Source organism: Chenopodium album, chromosome 15 (assembly GCF_948465745.1).
Source record: "Chenopodium album chromosome 15, dcCheAlbu1.1, whole genome shotgun sequence".
NCBI classification, from domain to species: Eukaryota; Viridiplantae; Streptophyta; class Magnoliopsida; order Caryophyllales; family Amaranthaceae; genus Chenopodium; species Chenopodium album.
The window spans coordinates 46,475,894-46,491,166 of NC_137848.1; the positions used below are offsets into that span (position 1 = coordinate 46,475,894).

Here is a 15,273-nt window from a genome sequence, read left to right on the forward strand (position 1 = left end):
CTTTTGCAATCGCAGCTCTATTCTCCATAAACCACTCAACCTCACGCTGTAGAAGCTGCATCACCCATAGCACACCCATCGAGCACAGGGATAAGGCACGCTTCTCATGCTGCTGCTTCTACTTCAGCCGCTAGAAACCCAGCGCACGTTAGGTCAGCTTCTGTGTCTGTAGCCTTGAGCTCTTCTCCTAGCTCGTCTCCCACTGTCACTCTCTCCCCTGCCTCCTCCTCGCAGCCATCCCCCAGTATATACACCTCTGTTATGCAACTTGCCAAGCTCGACACACACATCCCTTAGGCACCCCCCTACACGACCTTAGCAACACATACACCTAGTTTGTTCCTATTTTGTATAGTATGATTACTAGAGCTAAAAACAATATTTATAAGCCAAATTCTAAATATTTTCACAATTTAAACACTATGACTACCTCTAACATATCTTCTATACCCAAGGACCTTATTAGTTCTATTCGTGACCTAAATTGGAAAAGTGCAATTTTAGATGAATATAATGCTCTTATTGCTAAAAATACATGGGTATTGGTACCCCGGCCACCGAATGTTAATGTTATTAGGTCCATGTGGATTTTTCATCATAAGAAAAATTCTGATGGTTCTTTTAAGAGGCACAAATCCCGGCTTGTAGTTGATGGGAAAACTTAAAGGTAAGACATTGATTATGATGAGACTGTTAGTCTAATTGTCAGACCGGTTACTATACGCATTAATTAGCATTACTTTATCAAAATCCTGGCCTATATATATTCATCAATTAGATGTCAAAAATGCTTTCTTACATGGTTATCTCAATGAAATAGTCTATATGCACCCATGGGGTTTCGTGACAAGAGTCGTCCCGACCATGTTTGTTTATTTAAGAAATCTCTCTACGGCCTCAAATAGGCTCCACGAACCTGATATCAGTGTTTTGCAGATTTTGTGTGGCTACTATTGGTTTTAATTTTATCATAGTAAATTTGATAACTCATTGTTTATTTACAGACATGGCTCAGATATGGCTTATATTCTGTTATATGTTTATGATATTATTGTTACAGCATTATATGATCATCTCATAAAGCACTTTATGAATATGTTGAGTAATGAATTTGCTATGAAAGATCTGGGTCCCCTAAGTTTGTTAGGGATTTCTATGACTCGCAATGCTACTGGTATGTGTTCTTGTTCCAGAGACATTATGCTACAGAGATCATTGATAGGACTTGCATGCCGAACTGTAGCCCTTGTGCGACACCTGTTGACACTAAACCAAAACTTAGTGCCTCTACAGACTCTCCGTATTAGGATCCTACTAAGTACCGTAGTCTGGCTGGGAAATTATAATATCTTACTTTTACAAGACCTGACATCTCTTATGCAATACAACAAATTTGCCTTCACATGCACGATCCTCGGAACGAGCATATGAGTGCTCTTAAGCGTGTTATGCGCTCTGCAGGTACTTTATCTTATGGTCTCCACCTTTATAAATCCTCTTTCAATAAGATTATTTCTTATACTAATGTTGACTGCGAAGGATGCCCTGACACCCGACGTTCCACTTCGGGTTACTATGTTTTTCTTGGTGACAACTTGATATCTTGGTCGTCTAAACGACAAACTACTTTGTCACGCTCTAGTGTTGAGGCAGAGTCACTAGTGGAAAAAAGCAATTGAGCGGCCCCCAAATGGGCAGCGGTTTGTGAAATCCGCTGTAAAAAAAACCCACACATTAAAAAAAAATAAATTAAAAGAGACAAATGGGCAGCGGTTTGGACAATAAACTGCTGCCTATTCTTAAAAAAGAAAACCCTAACATTATACAGCCCCCTAAGGATTATTTCTCTCTTTCCTCTCTTCTCCTCTCTTTATGCATATCTTCTTCTCTCTCCTCTCTTCGCGAATCTCATCTCCTCTCTTTTCTCTCCTCTTTCCTTTTTCACCCACCATGCAACCAACAACAACCCACTACCGATCAACACATAGCAACCCACCACTAAGAAACCGACAACAACCCACCAGCGAGCAACCGACATACCAGCCCACCGAGAAACCGACATAGCAACCTACCGAGCAACCCATAGCAACACCCACCATCGAGAAACCCACAACACCCACCAACAAGCAACACCCACAACAACCACTGAGCAAAACCAACAACAACACCATCGTGCAACACCCATAACACCAACAACATGAGCAGCATCGACCAACAACGTGAGCAACACTACCACCGTCGAGAACACCTCGCTCCAAATTTCATATGTGCAAGAGCGGCAACACCACCACCGTCGAGAAACATCCACTTCGCTCCAAATTTCATATCTAATTTTGATTTAGGTAAGAATTTAGATCTTTTTTTTTAATCAAATTTCAGATTTTAATTTCTTATAATTTTTTTTTATATAATTTTAATTTTAGATTATTAATAAGTTTAATACATAATTTTTAGATACTTGGTCATTTTTGTAATTTTGGATTATACATTTAGTTCATAACTTGTATATTTTTGTTGTTAGATCTTGTATTTTTTATGAGGAAAATTTAACTTTTGCTACCACTAAAATGCACCACTTTGTTTTTTGCTACCCATGTAAAATTTTATTTTATTTTACTACCACCCAAAACCTAAAAATATATGTATTTCTACCACTTAACAGTTTCCGTTACTATTTCCGTTTGTGGGGCCCATTTATTTACTTCCTTCCCTATTCTTCTTCTCTCTCCATGAATCTCCTCACAACAGCCCATCCCAAACTCCCACCCATTCTCAGGCAACTTCACCCACTCTTCGGCAACCCCCACCCCGTAGTCATCGCACAACAGCCCCTTCCCATACATATCCGTAGAGCAGCCACCCAAATCCACCAATAACTACCCTGCTCCCCCCTGCTCCCTGCGCACAACCACCCCACAAACCAACAATAGCATTGATCTCACCATTTTCCCCACCAACAACAACTGCCAACATCGTCAGTCTCATCTCCAATTAACACCAATTAAACCTCAAATTGCCATCCCACAATACCGACCACAGTAGCCCCTACCCACCCATGTTCGCCATAGTAACGGGCAACAACCATCACTGGACTGTTGCACACCAATAGAAAGAATCAACAACCATCACTGGACTGTTGCACACCAATAGAAAGAATCGACCGGCAGCCCAACACTAGCAATCACACCTAATCAACTGGCCACCGTCGCACCACTCTTCAATTTAGCAACATCATCATTAGTCATAATCCAGAGCCACAAGCTCTAATTTTAGCCTAATTCCATAACCCTTTACTCAATTATTTCAATTCGAGGCTACGATTTCTTCTTACCTCAAATTTCGCCACATTTTCTATTGAATCATTGCCGCCGTTTAAAAATACTCGGAAGATTTTTAAGCAAAATGGTAAAAATCGAACACTTAGGCAATTGAAAATTTGCAAAATCAGGGTTTGTGTAATTGGGAAATATGGAGGAGAAAAAAAATAGTGGAAGAAGCTAATGGGATTTGATGGAGTCGCTGGTGGAAATGTGAATGATAATGGGCTTATGGGTGGGGTTACCGAAGAAGATATGGGGGTTTGATGGAGTTGGTCGCACTGTGTGAAGGGGTAGGGGTTCATGACTAAGTGCGGGGAGAGAGAAGAAGAAAATGTAAGGATGTTAATTAAGTGGGCCCCATAAGACGGAAATAGTAACAAAATCTGTTAACTGGTAGCAAAACCTATATTTTTTTTTTGTTTTGGATGGTAGTAAAATAAAATAAAAATTTTAATGAGTAGCAAAGATCAAATTAGTGTATTTTAGTGGTAGCAAAAGCCAAATTTCCTTTTTTTTTTTATGTGATTATTAATTTTTTTTATTTTTTTTTTTATGTTTAAATATATTAGTTGCGTGTTGGTTGGGATGTGTGTGTTGGTAGGTGCAGCTGGGCTGCCTTGGTGCGCGATGGAATCGATGGCTGGTCGCTAGTGGCTGCCTCATGTTGCTGGGGAACGAGAGGAGCAACAAATTTTCTTGATTGTAATATTAATTTATTTATTTATTTTTGATGAAAATGTAATATTACAAAATTAATTATAAAATATTTATGTTTATAGATATGTTTAGTGTTTGTGAATCAATTTAAGTGGAAAAAAACATTTTTCACTACTACAAATTTGGAGTTAAGTAACACCCATTGGTAACACTTTAACAAAATCATGATTGTTTGATTTTTATGTAACACTTCGGTAACATTGTGGTATTAGATAACATTTTTAGTGACAGTTTAATATTATGTAACACTTTGATATTAGGTATCACTTGGTGGTAAGACTTTAATTTTTAAATTTTTTTTTTTTCTCATCAAAACCGCTTACCTGATTCAAAAATAAAATCGACCCTCATAGAAACCCAACTTTCTTCCTCCTTCGTATTTCTCCATTTCTCGGCTTCCATTCCTCGGTCTACAACAGCCTACTTCCATCATAACCGATGCTCTCTCCTCTTATCATTCTTCGTCGTCTCATCACTGACGGCACTCATGAAGTACACAGCGGAAGCCGCCTAAAATTGCTAAGAGTAGGAATGCAATTTAATCTCTTAATTCTGTCGGGTTTTCGTCAATTCTTCCAATCTCCTTTTAACCTGGTATGATTAAAGCTCTCACTGCATTTTTATTACGAGTAGCTTGTTATTTTAGGGCTTTTGATTTCAATTTCGCCCTCCCACCACAACCACACCCTTATCTCCTTCTTTTGCCCCTCTTTCCTCCGATTCCAGTACTCCATGTTTCAGCCCCCCAATTTCACGTTAATTTGAAAATTTTAGTTCTCCACTTTTGCTCATTCGCCTCCATTAAAGCTCGTTGATGAGGTAATTTTTGGTTTTAATTTAGAATCTATGTTGAAGTTATGACTAGTTTGTAGATGGTGGGTTATATTGATGATTATGTGACTTGGGGTTGTTGTATCTTTTGATTTACCATTTAAAGAAAGCCTTTGCTATATGGATTATCGTCCAATGAAGCTTAAATGTCATAGTTACACTGATAGAGCAAATTTTCTGCATTTTCACTTAGCTTGGTAGAATTGACTATACAAATTGTCCATCATACGTTCCTAACTTAGTAATTTGTAAATCAGAGTTTTATACTTTTTAAAGCCCATGTATATCTCCTTGTTGAAATCATATTAAATTACTTGTGTAAAAAATTGGAATGTATAATGTTTGTAGCTCTAAATTAATTTGGAAATGTAGATTACTATCAAACAATTTATGTGGCATCTTGTCTACTCTTTTGCTCTGATCTGTTTGGTTCCTTAAATAACTTGAGAAACCTTTTGTCAGTGGTGTTCTTTTTAGTTGCAACAGAATAAAGATGTAACAGACGCATTCCAGAAAGTGGTCGTTGCCTATGACTGTAAAATTGTTGAAGGTGTTCCTAGTCACCAAATGAAACAATTTGTGATTGATGGAAACAAGGTGGGTGTTGAGTGTATCAAGTCCTAATATGAGAGTTGATGATGCTGAATTTGAAGAGAACGAAGTCTATTCTGTTGATATAGCTGCTAGTATAGGTCAGGAAAAGGTAATGATTTGATTTTTTTTTTTTGGAAGACTAAGTTTTGATCTTTTAAACTACTTTGGATGGTTCTTCTTTCGTTCTAATGGTTTATGTTTGTGATTGTAGCCTAGAATGTTGGATGAGAAGCAAACAACTATTTACAAAAGAGCCGTGGACAAGAACTTTCATTTGAAAATGAAAGCATAAAGATTTATTTTAAGTGAAATCAATCAGAAATTCCCAATAATGCCATTCACAACAAGGTATGTGCTAATTCTCATTATGATATTTGTCTGTTTCAATGATAAGTCTAATCACTATGATGTATAGTTAGTTATATCTAATAGGGCATTGGAAGAGAAGAAGGCTTGCCTTGGACTAGTAGAATGTGTCAATCATGTGTCTTGCAACCCTACCCTGTGTTCTGTATGCGAAGCCTGGTAAGTTGACTCTTCTGGGTTTTGAATGCAGTTATCTGATGTTTCTTATCACTGGGTGCCTTGTTGCTTGTATTTATGGTTTTTTCATGTTATGTCTTGTAGTTACTAGTAACATGTGTTAACTATGTAGGCGATTATGTTGCTCACATACAATTCACTATTCTCATGTCGAATGGATCAGACCGTGCAACATCATATCCATTGCAAGAACTGCAGCCAACTAAATACTTCCACAACCCTAATTCAAAGCTTGGCTAGCATTGGGAACAAAGACAAAGAAAAAAGGTAAGGAATGTGACTAGGGAAGGGCACATGAATAGGGTTGACGCCCTGGGAATATATAGCTAAAAAGTTTCTGCTTATGTCAGGCAATTTCATATATGGAAGGGTGAGAAATCTAGTGCTCAAGAGTCAGCTGACGCAGAGCCCATGGATGTAAAAGGCGCAACTGGCTGAAAATTGAAAAGACAAAAATGTTGGTTCAAATTTTGTTACTTGTTGATTCTCTTTTGTATTTATTTGAATCTCAGATGTTTTATAATTTATGCATTTCTTTGAATCTATGTTGAAATTATGACTGGTTTGTCCTTGGATGTAGAAATTTTCTTGTTTTTCTGTGTGAATGTTTGAATTTCTACTTGTTTTATGTTTTTTGATTGAGTTTTGTTGAAATTTTGGGTTAGATCTTGATGGTTTTCTGTTTATCTTGGTGATTATATAAGGTATTATTTGTCGATTGGTATTTTTGCTGGTACATGATTTACCAATACTTGTTCATAATTGCATTTGGAAGGATGGGTTTTGCTTCTAATTAGCTAACATTATGAAGATTATAAATAAAGCGAATTATTCAGGCGTGAGATTTGGTCCCGGGTCAAGGATAATGTTGACATTTGTTACTTTGACAGACGATGAAGACCGTGAATTTCTCTTTTCTGGAATCCAAGTGCTGATATGCTCCTTCAAGAATCTGTGCTTGATAAAGACTGACTTGAATCCAAGTGCTGATATGCTCCTTCAAGAATCTGAGCTTGATAAAGACTGACTTGAGAAGGTGTGTTATCAATTATTGGATTCCTCTAGGAACTTGCTTATCTCTTCTATGGGTGCTAGGGAATTGAACTCTTACTGTGACTAAATTGGGATTAATGGATTTTTTGAAAAAAAATGTGAGTTTTAGATGTGTAGACTGTAGATCAGCATTTTGATAATTTTGTAAGCATTGCATTGGTCTAATTTGTGATGAACAAATGAATGTTTGTGATGTCGAGGTTGTTAATTGTCTAATTTTTCATATACTTCTAATTCTTCCTTTCTAATCTCCATAAATGAACTTTGAATTGCATTTCTATTTCAATTTTTCATAGACTATCAATTTACACTTTTTTCAATTCTCATTATATTTACTGATGCTATTTCATTTATGAGCAGGGGAGTGAGATACCATGAGTTAGAACATTGGAAGTTCAGAGACGATGGAAACAAATACTTCTGACATGTTACAGGGCCAAAAGAAACATGCTTGCATATATGTAGCTACCATTGCTGCTGCTGTTATTGATCCCTGCTGATGTTACTGCTGTTATTGATCCCTACTGCTGTCACTACTGTCTGCTACTAGCCTACTACTACTGTTTGCTGCCACTGCTGTTATTGCTAGCTACTGCTATAGGCTGTTACTGCTAGTTGCTGCTATCTGCAGTTAGATTTGCCTTTTCTGTTTTGGAATTTGGTGGCCTAATCTAGAGCTAGACCAAAGTTTACTTTCTTTTTGTTTTGTTTATTAGATTGTTTAGCCAAACAAAAAATTAGTGTTTATGGAATTATTTTCGTAAGAAACTATGAAATTATATCAATTCAAATTATTGTCTATTGTATATGTTAATGTCATATTTGTGGTTGTTATACATGTAAATATTATTTTTATATTTATAAAAAAAAAAATACAAAAATAGTTGCATAATTGAAATAATAATAATAATTAATAAGGTGTTACATTAGTTTGCAAAAAGTGATACATAATGTCTATTAAAGTGTTACTACATGTCAAATAATGATTGAAAAATGTTACCCTCTAATTATCAACAAGGTGTTACATTAGTTTGCAAAAATGATACACAATGTCTGATAAAGTGTTACTATATAATTGAAAAATATGTATCAGAGAGTGCCAAGAGAGAGAGAGAGAGAGAGAGAGAGGGGTTAGGCTTCGTGTTTGCTAATTAGGGTTTGATCTTACTGATCATTGAATTGCACTTCTAAAAAAACCCTAGGCACTTAGTCTATTTATAATCCTATTATAATTAGACAATGTCGCGAAGCCCAAAACCCTCCTTATTCCTCCATATGGCCGGCCACTATAGGGGATGAGGCCCATCATGGGCCTCGTCCTCTCGTGCTCGATCTAGGCCCTTTGTGTGATCTTATAGGATCTGTCCAATTGGGTTTTGGCCTATTTTACTAGCCCAAAATTCGTTAGTACCTCTAACTATGATATAACGACGACCCTAATGTACGAACTTAATTATCTCCATAATTTGATCCATTTATATATCTAGTAATTGCACATGACGAAGACATAAATCCTTCAATCTCCCACTTGTCTGAGACAAGTGTGCAATATTCAAATTCTTTAAGTCAATGCGTGTCGATTTGATAATATAATTGCATCACATGTCAAGATCATATTAATCTACAAATCGTTTCTTGAAATCTGAGTTCGAATTACAAAACCAAATGATTACTGAGTAATGCATTTGAACGTGGCCACGTATTTTCTGAATTCTCCCTCTTCAAGTGGCCATGACACATTCCCTAATTTAATAGGTAGACTCAATCCAATCTTGTAGCAACAAAGCTCCCATTCAACTTTTAAAGTGACCATGAAACATCCTTTATAATCTCCAGTTACGGGTAGACCTTTGAATGTACCACATTTAATTCAATTATTGAATAGAATCAATGTTCCACTCATGTCAAAGGAATCCACTAATACATCCAGAAGCTCTATACTTGAACTTCAAAGTAGGTCAATAGTTTGATCATGCATCAGTCATGCATATTTAAGTGATTGATCGAGCATCACTATGACCCTATAGCCCATGAAACTGCGCTATCCAATCAATCTTACATGCTAGTCTGTTTATTGAAATCATTAATGTCCACTTTGATGATTTCAAACTAGAAAATTAAATAATATATGAATTTTGTTCACATGTGGGGTTTCATTCACTAGGTCATCAACCTGATGAGCCCATCAGTTCATAATTATTTTGGACATTTTATTTCATTTCCAAAACCATAATTAAATAAGAGAAATAAAATTTTTGTTTCAACATAATTCTGCAAGTATATCCATTCCTTATGTGATATGTTTTCTCAAAACATACACAACTTGAATTATATAACTTGCTACAATCCAAGACTTTAATATGACTCTCATACTTTAGTCTGTGGAAGGGGTTTAATAAATGATATTCTCATTCATAATAAAACTTTACAGATCACGACATCCTGCTTGTCATTGATCTCATAAAAGAGGTGATATCTCATATCTATTTGTTTGGATTTGTGATGTGACCCTGCCTCCTTTGTTTTGGCAAAGGTGTCCTTTTAGTCACAAGACAATTTGATCCTAACTTCCTCCTTAACTACTCTTACTGTAGCTAAATACATATTCAGACATTGAGTATGCAACAGTGTTGTGTTTTGAACTCTTCAAGCTCACTGTACTTCTCCATTCAGACACAAAATGTATCTAGATCAACTTCTAAAGTCATCTTGCCTATTTGGAAAACTTGCATCCGTATAGTCTTTTGACAACTTGTTCACTCTTGCCACCATAAACTAGAAACATTCCTTTAGTACTTCTCAAGTACTCAAGGATTTGTTCTTGGTAACTTTATCCTGAACTTTCTTGAAACTTGCTACACATGCACAAGTCATATGTAACATCTTGCTTTGTACATATGTAATACCCCGAAGTTTTATACGTATTTTATTTTAAATAACTATTTTGTAAAGTATTTAAATAATTCGAATGAATTATTTATGACATTTTAATTATTTACTTTAAATAAATTTGAAAATATTTTATAAAAGGAAAGTTTTATTTAATTAATTATTTTAATAAGTTGGGATTATTTTAGGAAAGTTTTATAAAAAAGACAATTTTATAAAAGTTAAGTTTTATTAGGAAAGGGATTAGTAAGAATAGATAGGGAAATTAAGGTTAGAAGGGTTTCTAGAGAAAGGGGTATAAATATTCAACACATGGGCAAATTAAACTTTGCCTAGAGTGGAGAATAACCAAGGTAAATTTTCTCTCCCTTCTCCTTTATGTCCTTTTTCTTTTTCTTTCTTTCCCCTTCCCCTTTTGTTTTGCACGGCCGGCACCACCACCACGCACCACCGGCCGCCACCACAGCCACCGGCGCAAGCACCAGCAGTTCCAGCGGCACCGGCAAGGCGCGGCAGCAGCCCAGCCGCGGTGTCGTGGTAGCTGCTGCTTGTAGTTGTCGAACAAAAAAAAATTATTCTTTTTTTTATTCTTTTGTTTAATCCTAAATCTAATTATTAATTATGGATTTTGTGATGATTTTATGATGTTTAATTATAAGTATGATGCAAATTAATTTTCAGATTTTAATTTTAATTAAAAAGCCCTAAATTTGAAACCCTAGATTAGTAAATAATTGATTATTGAAGGAATATGATTAAGGGTGGTTTAAGCCTTTAATTTGAGGGTTTTAAAGTATATTTACAACAAGTTTTTTATGAACTAATATTGCTGGAAAGTTTGTTAATAAGCTAAAAATTAAGTTTCTTGAAGAAATTTTGACTACCCATTAATTGGGATTAAAGTAAGGGGTTTTAAATTAATTTTCAGCTTGTTTTAATTAAATTATGAGGGATTTAATAAGAGTATATATTGCTGGAAATTTGTGTGGAGTATATTTTAATGCCATGATATAATTTTGGATTGTAGGAGACTTCTAAGTGAGTGATTTCTGTTAGTCGTGGCGATTTTAAGATCGTATTCAAGGTACGTTCGCGTACTTGGTATTTATTTGGTGATGTAGGAACATGCTAGGCTTTGAATAATTGATTCCAAATAGTATCATGATAGGTTTCGGTTGGAATTTATTATTTGGTTGATGTTGGTGATTGAATTATGAAGCATAAATTATTTATGATGGATTATTGGATGGAAATAATTATTTTGGCATATTATATATGAACCACGCTTTTATTATTGGCATGATAGAGAGCATGTTTAATTAAACTAAATGTTTAATTTGGTTTGGAATATTAAAAGGGAATTTTATTATGGTTCATATAATTTTTATTGATGCTATAAGCATGAGATAAGAGCTATTTAAGTGTCTGTGTACACGGAGGAATAAATTATATTTTGGTACCTTAGTACACTTAAGGTGTTTCCAATACCGAGGGATAGGAATTTTGCGCATTATGCGTTTAAGGTGTCTTTGACACCGAGGTAGATTTAAAAAGGGCTCAACATTAAATATTATGTGGTCACTAATTATTCAAAAATTAAATTGGAATGTTTAATTATTTGGATAATTATAATGTTTGATGGTGTTATGGTTTGAGAGTCATCACCAACTTTAATAATATGTAAATAACGTAAAGTGAAAGAGATTACACACCAAAACTCTTGGAATGTATATACCTTGAGTATGAACATATGGGGGGAGTTATGCGACTTTATATTTGACCATAACTTCTACTGGGAGTACAGGACGTTGTATTTTCCTTTTATTATTATGCGCAGGAATTCCGCCACTTACGAGTGTTTATTTTATACTGGCATGGTTAGCTCCCGTGTTAGTATCCCTTTATTAGGGCAAGTTAGGGGGAAACCCGTTCGATGCATAATCAATGATAAATGAATTAGATATTTAATTGAGAGTCGTGTTGTATGTTGTATGCTTGTAAACAGGTGCAACGAGGTAAGTTGTGTGTTGATAGGTGATAGCATGTAAGTGTGTTTAATTACGCTTATGTACCCAGCATTGCTGATTGTGTGTTTGTATGTTTATTTAGCCTTGTCTTTACCTTGGCCCTATGATGACCCATTTTTAATGAAGAGTAGTGGAAACAAGTAGAGAGAAGCTTTTCAGGTGATAAAGCATATTCATGATGGGCATGAGTGAAGAGCGAATCATGCTAGTTTCCATAAGTTTACGATGTGTTTATTACTTTAATTATTTTATTATATTATGCTTGTGAGACTAACGCAAAGGTTTTTAAGTTGGTTTGGTTTGATAAGGGCCTACAATGGTTCCAAGTTGTAGGTTGACTTCGTTTTACTTTGGTTTGACTTTACTTTCGTTTGGTTGACTTTTAAGTTGATTTGTTTTGAATGTTTTTAAAGATAGTCTTCCGCTGTATGTCTTTGATACTTACCCTAACCGTTTCACGGTGGCGGTAATGTCTTAGATTTTCCTATTTTGGGTTTTAAAAAGAGCAAAACAGGTGTTTTAAAATAAAGGAATTTCTAAGGTGTTACAACATATCATGGCACATATAATGGACCTTTTGTAGAAGAATAAGGCACACTATCCATACAACTCAACTCTACTAGCTTTTGAAGGTACTGAGTTTTACTGAGCATAATACCATGAAACATGGGATGACATCCTCTCTTAGAGTCTTGCTTTATGAACTTGTCAAGAACCTTATCAACATAAGTCTCTCGATGTTGTCCAATCATTCTTCAAGATTCATTTCGTGGATCTTGATTCCCAATATGCATTCAACATCTCCTAAGTCTTTCATATAGAAACAATTCCTTAACCATTAGTTGATTAATTCAAACATTGATATGTCATTTCACATATGAACTGTATGTCATCTACATACAAGACTAAGAAGACCAATTTCTCCCACTATACTTCTTGTCTCTACAAGATTCCTTTTTGTTCTTTGAGGAAATCAAACTGTTTGATTGCCTAATCGAAACGAATGTTCCAACTCCCTGATGCTTACTTCAATCCATTAAATGAATTTCTGAAGTTTGCAAAACTTTCTATGATTTCTGGATTTCAAAACTCTTACGTTATATCATATACATATCCTCTATCAAGAACTTTTCAAGAAGGTGATTTTGATATCCAATGCTAAATTTCGTAATCGAAAATCAGCAATCACTAGAAGAATCCGAATAGGCTTACGCAGCTGATAAGTTTGACCCCATTTGTAAGACTATCACGGACTAACACATCTTCACATACATGGAGTCCATTCTGGATTTCATGGCCTTAAGCCACTTCCTAAGTTGGCATTTGGTATGGGTTCCAATCATTCCAATAGGAAAATTTAGAATCCACCTTTTCTCAGAATTTCAACAAACTATTTGTTTTGATCCCAAGTAACCTACAATAGGTATAAGCAACAATAGAATTATTCTCTTCAACTCTTTGAAGCCTTTCATTCAAGTAGGACGATAGAAGCCTCGCTAGTTGAATTAGTTTGCTTCGACATATGATTTATCAAATTAGCTGATTTCATACGCCCTCGTCTCTGATGTAGTGTTATCCACATCCATTTGTTGCTCGTCTTGAATTTTGATCGAAATCTAACTTTACTCCCACTTGGCTTTGTAGGAAGAGATTTCTTTCTATAAAGACATTATGGCGAGCAACAAACACTTTGTTATCTACGCGATTGTAGGAATAATACCTCTTAGTTTCTATGGGAAAACCCACAAAGAACTATTATCTGGTTTAGGGTGCATTATGTCATCTTTGTAAAAATTTTACAATGATTCCATAACCCTTAATTCTATTTAGAAAAGACAACTTTTGGAACACTTCCAATTCATAACTCTTATGATGTCTTTTGAACTGCTTTGGTTGAGTTTATGTTTAGTATATTCGCAATTGTTGTTCTAATATATATCCTCAAAACGATATTAAAGTTAATCTAGGATCAAACCATGGAAAGCAAGGTTTGATTCCTTCTTTCAAACACACATTTTAATTGTAGTGTTTCTGGATTGTGAATTAATTCAATAATTCCCTTTAGATGATCATTAACTTTGAGTTAAATATTTATCACAACAATCATATTGTGGTGTTAAATTGTTTATCTCAAACTGATTTTACATTTCATTCTGGAATTCTTGAACTTTTCAATGATTCCAAGCTTTACTTCATTAAGTAATTATGGACATAGTTACTTAAATTGTTAGTAAAAGTAATGAAATAGTTAAATCTCTTTGCTAATTTTTGAACTTATTGGTCCACACACATCATATGTATGAGTTCCAAGAGGTCATTAGCTCCTTTACCCTTTCAACTAAAAGGTGACTTGGTCATCTTACCTTATCAAGCATGACTTTTAATTCTCAAATGATTTATAATCAAATAAGAATAAGAGTCCATCCAATTGTAACTTTGGATGTGAAAATGGTTTATGCGACCTAACCTTAGTTTGTTATAAGTAAGTTTATTTTAAATCATCTAATTTCTTTTTTGATCTACTTATATCAATATCATAAATAAAATTAACTCATATCTAGAAAAAATGAAAACAATTTATTACCTTGGTCATGGATCAACACTTGTCCATGCCAAGTAAACCGAATTAGTTTTCAAACAAGAAACCGAAATATTGTTTCATCAAAACCGGAAATAAGTCTAAAATCATCATAAAATTCTGAAATTAAAACTTAAAGCTTTCTCTGGCCACTCGAACACTTCTAGTGCACCTTCAAGCTCCATTTCCTTGCTACCTCACTTCTTTGCAGCTTCTGCACAACATTAATAATGTTAAGCACTGCAACTTGGTATCACATACCTAAGTGAAAGTTAAAATGTTTATAACATAATACCTGAGGTGGATGTTCCATTTTTCTTGAGGAACTCGAGATATTTGTGGCAGTTGCGCTTCCAATGTCCCTTCTTCTTGCAGTAAAAGCATTCACTTTCATCTACAGCCTTGGCTTTTGGAGTCGCCTTAGAATTTTTAGGAGCCTTGGCAACTTTGTTTCCCTTGACCTTAGCCTTTTTCCCCTTCTTCTTGAACCCCTTTCCCTTTTGAACCATGAGAACCTCTTTCTTAGGTTCCTTAGGGATTTGCTTCTCAGCACTAACCAACATAGCATGCAACTCATTCGTAGTCTTGATAAATTGGTTGAAAGTTTCTGGAAGTGAGTGGAGAATGATTTCTATTGCCATCTCATCACTATATGGGTGCCCCAGTTTTTCCATATTTTGAATAAGGCCGATCATTTTGAAAACATGATCATGAACTGTGG

General features: G+C 35.2%; 1 pseudogene across 1 annotated transcript; it reads left to right on the top strand.

The window, feature by feature from the left end:
* The first annotated feature begins 5,345 nt into the window (after nucleotides 1-5,345).
* Nucleotides 5,346-7,827, top strand: LOC145581295 (ERBB-3 BINDING PROTEIN 1-like; annotated as a pseudogene). The gene is made up of 7 exons (XR_014099617.1): nucleotides 5,346-5,571; nucleotides 5,674-5,810; nucleotides 5,895-5,987; nucleotides 6,118-6,272; nucleotides 6,356-6,462; nucleotides 6,896-7,041; nucleotides 7,419-7,827. The product of XR_014099617.1 is annotated as an ERBB-3 BINDING PROTEIN 1-like (transcript).
* The last annotated feature ends 7,446 nt before the right edge of the window (nucleotides 7,828-15,273 follow it).